Source organism: Sceloporus occidentalis, unplaced genomic scaffold, assembly GCF_023333645.1.
Source record: "Sceloporus occidentalis isolate IW3139 unplaced genomic scaffold, rSceOcc1.0.p SCAF_385, whole genome shotgun sequence".
NCBI lineage: Eukaryota > Metazoa > Chordata > Lepidosauria > Squamata > Phrynosomatidae > Sceloporus > Sceloporus occidentalis.
In genome coordinates this window covers 361,654-371,735 of record NW_028317365.1, presented here as the reverse complement: position 1 = coordinate 371,735, position 10,082 = coordinate 361,654, and positions in this window count along the sequence as shown.

Below are 10,082 nucleotides of genomic sequence, written 5' to 3'. Positions count from 1 at the left end.
ACACGTTTGAAAATAGTGTTTTATTTTTCTAAAACTGTTCTAGTGTTTGCATAATATACGTTTCAGACAGATGCATATTAGCGTACCTGGGAACTCTCCGGGTTTGGCTCGGAAACCTTCAGGAGAAGCACCCCTTCTCTGTGTCGCGGGAGCGGGGTCCTGATGCCCCGCTCCCCACCCATTTCCAATTTTAAATGGGGGTGTTCCCTGCGATGCCTGGTGCCCAAAAGTTCCCATGTATGCATATTTAAGCCATTCATATTTCTAGTGCTATTATCTGTCTAATGCAATAGAACAGCACAGTCTTAATGACTCAGTCAGACACCCTGACTAATGGAGTCTATGGCAGGAAGGACTTCATTAGCATCGGCATAACAAATCAGTTTAGTTTGGTGATTGAGCAGGGAAGTCACCCAAAATATCACGACTGACTACCGCGGCTTCCAGGTCTGCAGATAAAAGGGAGTTTTTTTGGAACAAAAAGTAATAAAACAAGCTTTCTTTTGTATTATTAGAGTAAGGTGGGACAGGCTTTTGGGAACTCCAAACCAATGCCCTGTATCCCTTCCCAGCCTCCTTTAAGGCCATTTCGGTGGCTGATAATACTGCAGTGGGGGGCAGACTATATGGGCCAAATAGTTCTTATCCACTGTCAAAGTCTATGTTTCTAGCGGGGATACAGTATGGGGAGGACTAAAAGTTAATTATTTTTTAAATGCATGCATATTGGAGTCCAATTTACAGAATTCTTACTTACAAATTAGCTTGTCCATTAGTCATTAGATCTACACAATTAGTCTTCTGCGTCCCCTCTCTGCCTTTACAGAAACGAGGAAGGGTAAACAGCAAACACTCTTTAGCGCACGTTCAGCATACGGTCCGTAGTACTCCTGTGTTTTGTTATATTCCTCACCAACGCAACCCCAACCTTTTTTGAAACCTACCTCCAATCTCTTCTCTGGATGCAGGGCTCTACAGCCTTCAGAACACGACCCAGTTTATACACTTCCAACAATAACCATGAAACCCAAATATCATTCCTTCTCTCCACTCAATGGCTGGCCATTCCAACCCTTCTACAAGTTTATAGTCTCCAGTAAGATCTCTGTGCTTATTTAAATAGCCACTTTGTGGGGTTTATTTTAGCTTGTCTGTACTCAAATGTTTATAAAAATGTAATCGATTTAAAAAAATACTGCATTTTGTCTCAGAAATCCCATAACTGAAAGAATAACCAATAATTACACCAACACATGGTTCTGTGTTCTAACTATAACATGATCCATTGTTTTGTAGTACATTTTGTACAAAAAAGTTGAAGGTCAGTAATCCATTTAGCTGGTGTATGCATATTGCATCACACACATCCAATTATTACATCACACAAACGGAAGACAATTGGAATTGACCAGTGAAGTAAACTACATGGGTAGGAAAAACAGGAAAGCAGTCTGATTACTAAGTTGGTTACCTTGTGTTACATCACAGCCATGACATCACAAATGGAGAACTAATAATCAGGTTATGTCTAAGGACAAGCAATAGTTCTATATGGACTAGAAGAAGAACATAAATATATATATATATATATATATATATAACTGGACACAGAACACTAAATCTATTTCATTATCACATGTGGTACGTTTACTCCTTAGTATAGTTTTGGACGGTGTCTGTTTATCACCAGAAATTGATCGTAGCTGTAGGAAATAGTTGCTATTAGATGTAATGTCTTCTGCTACAGCCAAATATCTAAAATTTGGACTCATCAACCAAGAGCACCTATTGTAATTTTTCTGCATCTCAGTTCCTTTATTTTTATGAATAGTTGAGTTGCTTGGCTTTCTTTTTTTATCAGAGGTATGGCATTTTGGCCGCTAGTTCTCACCAGACTTCTCCGGACAGTAGAAGGGTGTACCAGGGCCCCACCGTTTTCTGCCAAACCTTCCGATTGTGTCTTTCGTCTCCTACACTGTTTCCTTGGACCACTGTGTCTATTGTCCTCAACACTTCCCATTTATTTGTGCTTCTTCCAAGGAGCTTGGGCAGAACTTCTGGAAATATCGGCCTGGGAGAGACCTTGCTGACGCAGTATAACTACCTTGTGTCTTGTTGCTGTTCTCAGTCTTTAGCAGCCTCACCCTATTAGTGACTGTTCCTCACCCAGTTTTATTCCTCCTACACAGCCGTTTTAGTTAATGATTTCAGCTTACATATTACAATGATAATCATGGGCTGCTGTTTAATCATACACCTAACTACATGCCAACAAAATCCCTGGCAAACATGCCTAGAAGAATTGATGCTGTTCTGAAGGCCAATGATGGTCACACTAAATATTAATTTAGATTTTTCTTCTGTTCACTCACTTTAATTTTAACTAAATGTAAACTATTAACACATACATACATTGCCCTCCACAGATATTGGCACCCTTGATAAACATGAGCAAAGAATGTGACAAAATGTGTTTGTTTTCCTGCATGCAGAATCTCTCCAGGTCCTTCAAATTTCAAGGTCAGCACTGGTGGACTCTCCTCTTCAGTTCACCCCACATGATTTTCTATAGGGTTCACGTCCATAGCGCATTTTTGACTTGATTTTGATGTATGTTTTGGATCATTGTCCTGCTGGAACATCCAACTATTTTAAGCTTTTCTGGCAGAGACAGTAAGGTTTAATATACATGATGTCCTTCATCCTAACAAAATGTCTAGGTGGCAGAAAGCTGCCCCAAAACATTAAAGAGCCACCACTATATTTAACCATTGGCATGAGGTACTCTTCACCACCTCTGGTATTTTATTGCCAAAAGCTCTATTTTGCTTTCATCTGACCCCAATAGAACCCAATCCCATTTTAAGTTCCAGTAGTGTCTGGGAAACTGAAGACGGTTAAGTTGGTTTTTGGATGGGAGTAGAGGCTTTTTTCTTGAAACCTCCCAAATAACTTGTGGTGATGTCGGATTGGAGTTTTGGAGACTTTCTGACCTAAAGACGCAACTTCTGAAGTTCTCCAGCTGTGATCCTTGGAGATTTGTTGGGCCACTTGAACCATCCTCTTCAAAGTGCGATGAGACAATATACACGAACGAGTCCTCTTGCAGGTTCATTCATAACATTTCCAGTTGACTGGAACTTCCTTATTGCCCTGATGGTGGGAACGGGCATTTCCAAAGCATTTGCCATTTTCTTAAAGCCACTTTGTGAAACGCAACAACATTTTGCCTCACATACGTTATATTCCTTGGTCTCACCCACTGTGATGAATGACGAGAAATTTGGCCTGTTTGTTACCCTATTTATACCCCTGTGAAAGTCATGGTTTAACAATTTCCTGTTCCTAGTCACACAGGTGAACTAAAAATTTTAAATATCAATAATATAATAATTGTGACACTTATATTTTACAATTTTTGGATAAACCTGTGCTGTGTTTGCAATTGTTTGACATCCATGAGTATTTTTTGAAAAAGATCAAAAGGGTAAACAATGAACACAATTTTTCACAACCTTCTTTGCTATTTACCAACGGTGCCAATATTTGTTGAAGGCACTATATAATGTTTTGTCCGCATAGTCTTAACTATTTTTTATGCTTTATGGTTCTTTCATGCCAATGGTGTTCTTTGGAAACCTGTTTTTTTTTTAAATTTAACCAGTTGCAAGCATTGTCCAAAAGATTGTGGGTTTGCAAGCTCTCAGTTCCATTATGTAACCGGTTGCGGATATCTGGTGTATTGAATGTAACTCACACATATGGAGTTGCCACCTCATGGCTGGATTCCAGCCTAGTAAAGATCCTTAAGGAAAAATACGTTCTGCTTCTGTCGTGGGGGCAACATACAGGGGCTGGATACATGTAATTGTATAATATAGTATACATACGAGGTCATGTATTGATTCTTTTTGTAGTTTTAACTACATACTGAAAAGCCAGCGGGCACAAATCCTTGAAGGGAGAAGGCGTGAAGGGCCCTGTGCCAAAGCAGCTCTATAGAGACACACACGACACACAAACTGCAATTTCCCGAGAGCTCCAAACACAAATTATTACCAGTATTTTTTTATGCAGTGAGGATCCATAAGTTAATATAATGATGGAAAAACAAATCAGTTACTTGCACAGTTAACAGTATTTCAAGGTCTTAATTTCAACATATACATCATTTAGAATCCCAAATCCAAGTGTATAAAAGACAAGTGACAAAAAAAAACAAAAAAACAAAAAAAACAGAAAGCATCAAATAAATATTGCAGCGGTTGAAATGTTCAATTTTCTGGTTGACATGTCTGGACCGTTCTGATAAATAAGATTAAAAACGTGCGACGATCGATAGGAAATCGGAGTTAAGAGAACAGATTTTTAACCATTCCTGTACTGAAGGCGATAACAATTCTCACTTTTGGTCTTTCACATATGTTAACTAAATCATCAATTCAACAACAGGATTTTAAACACAGCTTTGTACTGGGCCAAGAAATGCATGGTTTCTCCCCATCTTCCATCGTCTGTAATGAATACAGTTCACGCTGTATATGCTAGTATGTGTGTGTAATACATATCACGACACAGGACAGACCAGGATTATTAAATCATCATTTAACTTCTGTTCATGGGTTATTTCCATTGAGTCTCCTGTTAATCAAAATGAGTATTTTCTAGTAAAGACTCTTACTTAGAATCCCAGGGGTCTATATATTAAAGGGTGATCCAAAAAGTTAATTTTCAACATCTCATTCTTAAGGCATCTCTGGTTAATTAAATATTAGCTTCTTGGTTACAAGCGACTTTGCTGACCCATAAACTGAAATTTAAGCCAATTTATTAATTCCCAAACTATACATTTCCTGTATTGCTGTTGTGTAAATGTATAAGCAATACTTCTCCCAATTTAAAATCTTAAAATCAACTAATTCAGGTAAAAAATATTTTCTGAAATCTTTTAAAGATGTTTAATATCAAAGCGCATATGCCTAGGATGTCACATTACACATTCAGGAACTTACCACAAACATTCTGCGCGAGTATTATTAGAGCGGGCAGGTTTTTTGGATTCACTATGGAAGAAAAGATTAGTCGACATACCGAATAAGGTATATTCTGATAACTATTTCTAAATATTTTGTAATAGTTACCACCGAACGTGCACATAACACGGCAACAGTCATAGTAACCCACGCACATTATAGAAATGAAGGTTAAACTTGGTCAGAGGACACTGGCACCTAAAATGCGGGGGCAGAAAACTGAAGAGGTGTGTGTCTGCTTTGTTGGTTTGAATCCAACATTTATCTCAACTGCGAAGGGGCTTGAGACAAACGTGTGTTGGGGATAGAGTAATGCATTGTTTAGCTTTCAAGAAAAAAAACTTATGGTTTTAAAAGCAAAAGTAATATATAACATTTTCTCTTATAAAATCTCAAATGTACCCATAAATATTGACCTAAACTATGAGAATTCATACATTAGTTACTGGGACAGTCATTCATAACCTTCTAGGGCCACGTGCGCTACACATACACGACTGTTTACGATTATAGGGTTTCTAAAACGGAGGATCTTCTTGTCTTGGGTACACAATGCTCATTGACCTTTTCTGTTTATGTTGCCCAAGTAGAAGCTTACGTGTTCTTTTTTTGGTCAGGCGTGATTTTAGATGGAGGGAACAAAACCTTGAATTTAATTAAAAAAATATAACAAAAAAACAAAACACCTTACAAAAAAAGTAACATCCGTTAACGAGGACGTGTTACAGAAAACGAGCATTTCTGACACCCAGTCCAACGGAAACATCCCGCTGCAGATGAGCTTCAAACACGCAGCGGCCACCGGGCAGCACATTTTGTTGTAAGTTAGAACAAAGGAAAGGTTTACATTTTTGGTAACACTGGATCCATTGTTAAAATGTTCATTCTTTTTACTTGCCCTGCTATGTTTCTGTGTGTATCATACAAAGCACATACACAATGTAAATGGAGGGGGTCAAAGCCTTTCCAAATGTTTAGGGGTCTATGTTGGCACTTCAGAAATTCTTTGCAACAACTTCACGTGAGGGTGCAAGAGGCAAATATATGCCCCTCGGCACATATCCTTTCTTCTCAGGGGGCTTCACCATTAGGCCTATATAAGATGGTAAGCTTGATTTGGCCTGCCCTTCATAAATACACCATTACTAGAAACTATAGAAAAGTCTCACTTTTAAAGGTGGATCCCTTTTTCTGTTGCTCTAATATTTTTTTTGCAAATTTCCCTTGCTAGCCAAAACACCCCTCGTCTTCTTTTAAGACGACCACCGACTTTTGAAGGGCAGCTATATTTCTCGGCTGCATTGACGTTAAATGCCTCAGCTCCAACTTGTCCATTAAATTCAACTGTGAAGCCGGCATCTTAGAACATAAGAAATGTAGAGCCTCATAAGCTTTTCAGATCTTGGAAGTCTCTTCTACAGACGATAGAAGAAACCTCTGAAGTTCCAAAAGCTTATGACAGCTCGACATCTTTTTTATGTTGGCCCACTGGAAGTTATCACCTTCATCTTAAGTCTCCATATTTTCCTGGAATATTTTAATTGATTTTTTTGGCACCAGCAAAATCCAGCAGCAAGGTTCCTAAAGCAAAGTGCTAAGCAATATAAAAAAAACAAAAACAAAAAACTTATTATTACTATTCTTGCTCTGATTCCCAATTTTTTGTTTGTTTGCAATATTTTTTCAGTGCTAGTGAGTATCACGCTGCACCATTTCAGTGGATCTGATTGTCCCGGATCTGCAATGCACCACATTTCCTTAAATACTCGTAGAAGAACATCTTACATCTTCATTGGATTGTGGACACTTTTTTTTAAAACTTTCAATAAAACTTTTAGCTACATTTTGCCTATAGTGACATCGCGTCAGATTCTGTTTCCAAAATAGACCTAGAACATTTCCTAAAAAACACAAAATAACTGAACTGAAGGCCAGTTTAAAAAAAAAAAAAAAAAACAAACACCAAGGTATTTTGGTGGAAAAACATGGTGCAATCGGGATAGTAACTAATGGAACGTCCCATCGACTGCTCCGCTTAAAGGATTATTATGCGAAAAAACCTATTAAATGGGAAAAAAATTCCAGATCTTTGCCCAAAATACAAGGCTTGAGCCATTACGCAGAGAGATTGCCCCATACTCTCTCTATAGTAACGTAACACTAATTATTAAGTGCTTAATTTCCAACAGCCAGACTTCCAATAGTTACCTTCAGAACACGCAACCCAAATGTACTAATTGCCCAAACACACATGAAGCAAGTGCAGTATTTAACAGTGTATGTGCGATACACAATGTTTGTAGGAAAAAAAAACCCCCAAAAAACCAACCTGTTTAAAAAAATATAAGACGAGACTCGTATGCTTTTCTCTTATTGATTACTCAATGACAGTCATTCTAACTATTTCTCTTTCTAAATTAATATATACATTTTTAGTTACTGTATATTTTTTTTTCTATGTTATCAGACTAGTAACCATAATAAAATAGGGAAATACTTTCCAAGAAGAAAAAAATACAAGTTAGCACTACTGCCCACGCAGTACTTTTTTGTCCAAAATAAAAGCGTATGTATATGTATATATTCCTAAAAGTCAGGACAGAGAATAAATGGGGTTTTTTTTGACGAAGCTCTGCAGTATAGCTCTTTTTACACACATCTGGATGGTGTGAAAATTGCTCAGCCTTGAACAGAAGTAATGGCAGATATAGTTATACCCCCGTAATGGACTATCCAGAGGCCATTACTCCTTCCTCGTTCCTAAGGTCAGTAATGGTGCGGTGATAATTTAAAGCAGCAGTCCCTTGCTCATCTTGAGGACCCCAAATGGATGAACAATGTCCCACTGGCATTAAATTGTTAGCATGAAGTTGATCAATGGTTACTCTATAAAATGTAATCCACATCTTGCAATGTGCTTCGTATCCGCAAGTCCAATGCTGCAAAGTGCGTTTCCCATAAGAAGCCCCCCTAACTCTTTCCTAGGTGGGCTGTGGACCTTAGAGGAGTCTAAATGGCATGTATGTACCCCTGTGTCTGCTGAACTACAGTGATTCCTACCTTTAATGATATTCTTTTATATATACACATATATTTCAAATCTTTATATGGGAATACTCAACTACTACTCCTTTTAATACATTTTCTATAGGATTTGGGGGATGAAAAGTGCCTTATTTTTTATAAGGGTGCTTAAAATAGTAAAAGCTGTATCACCCAAACGTTTCAAACAATGGGTTGTCCTTAAACCCATTAAGGACAATGCATTGTGAGCCCGTAAATGTATGGGCTTTGCCGTTAAGGGGTTAATTAGATCCTTGTAGCTATGATATGGCCCATGAGCGTAAACAGGCAGATGAGATGCATATAATCAGCTGCTCCGTAACCGGTCCTGTTTTTCCCCAGATTAATAAACCTATGCTGGGAGGCACGCTATAGCATGACTGGAGGCTATCTCCGCAGATATCAGACATTGTACTCAGATTTAAAAAGATATGACAGACTTTCTGAATTTTCCACTAGCCAAGGCTCAATTCATTTGTGCCAAACGTAGAAGACGTTTAGATTGGGCAGAAAAAGCAATTTCGATGCCATCTCACATTCAAATTCTTAAATGCCAGAAAAACATTTCTTGCACATTAATACATGAAAGAAACCGAGATGAGCTTCAGCACAGACAACAAAATGCACTATAATACTTTTTGACAATCTACCGGAAAACGTACCTACTTATTGCTCAGTATGCTTTAGAACTCCGACGACTCTGCTCTAGAACTCGTCCCATTAGGTCTAGAACTTACTATTCCTCGTGTGTGAAAGGATCGTGGGCGTCCATCACTTAGAAATTATCGAAATAGTTTTTAAATATTTAGACATTTTAAACTCGCACTGGGGGTTTAAGATGTTTTCTGCCGGCAGGGCCTACAGCCGCCATATTAAAGGTTAACAATCACCTGAAATAGCGAGCCTCTTGTTCTGCCAGCGCGGAGGGGAACCAATGCTACGCTGCAAAGCAAACGTGTTGTTCAGCCATCTGGCACTGAAAGGGTTAATTATCATACGCTGCCCACCACTAACTTACGCATGCAATGTAAAAGAAGCGAACGTCTTGTTTCTTACCGAAACGAGACAAGGAGCTCCGTCTCTCAGGGGTGTAAGCAGGAGCAATGAAAACCATTGATACCGTTTTTATGTCAAGCTTGCAGCGTTTTATGTATGCATGTTTATAAATACTACTGTTGTGCCACTTTGTCTTTAAAATAAGGTACATAAACCCATTTCATATGCCATACTTTTATCCCACTTTCACTGCATACTAAAGTTTGAGAGCGTGGATCTTGCCTTTATCTGAATCAGTGGACTCAAGGACATGTTGGATATGCTGAGCTTTATGGAGTTGGTTTTCTTCCATTCTTAGTATGTTAATATGTAGCCGTGTTAAACATACTGGTGCCTGATGACTTGGAATGTCGTAAGGGGGCAAGTCTGCTTTTCCATGCATTATCTGTTGGACATCAGAGCATAATGGTTTATTTTATTCTAATACCATCGCTCTGGTACCAGTGATCGGTTTTTCTCCATATACACTTTCTACTGTGGCCATTCCTTCACACTGCGCTCGGGAGAGCTCGGGTTCTGCCGCTTTATATAAAGCCTGTTTGGCTGTTAAGGGGTTGCTGCTTTAAGACCTTGTGCTACTCTCTGTCTTTACACCAAGTACAGAGTTGGATTCGTCTGCGGAGGAGAAAAGGTTAAAAAAAAGGACTGCAGTTGAAAGTAAGCAAAATATGGGTTGGTTTCTGCATACTTCTGTTGGAATGAAACATAATCTAATACAACTAAAAATAAAAAAAATGTCAACTGTATTTTGTCTTTCCCATACTAACTACAGATCATGGTTTTGTCTAGCTGTGTAAAGCAGCCGCAGATGCACCAGGGGGACAACACGTCAGTTTAGATATATTTTACTGACCAATGACCCAGAGACCTGGGTAAGCTAGAAATATCCATGGGGAGAGAACTCAAGTCAAGTTATTTGAAGGACAAATT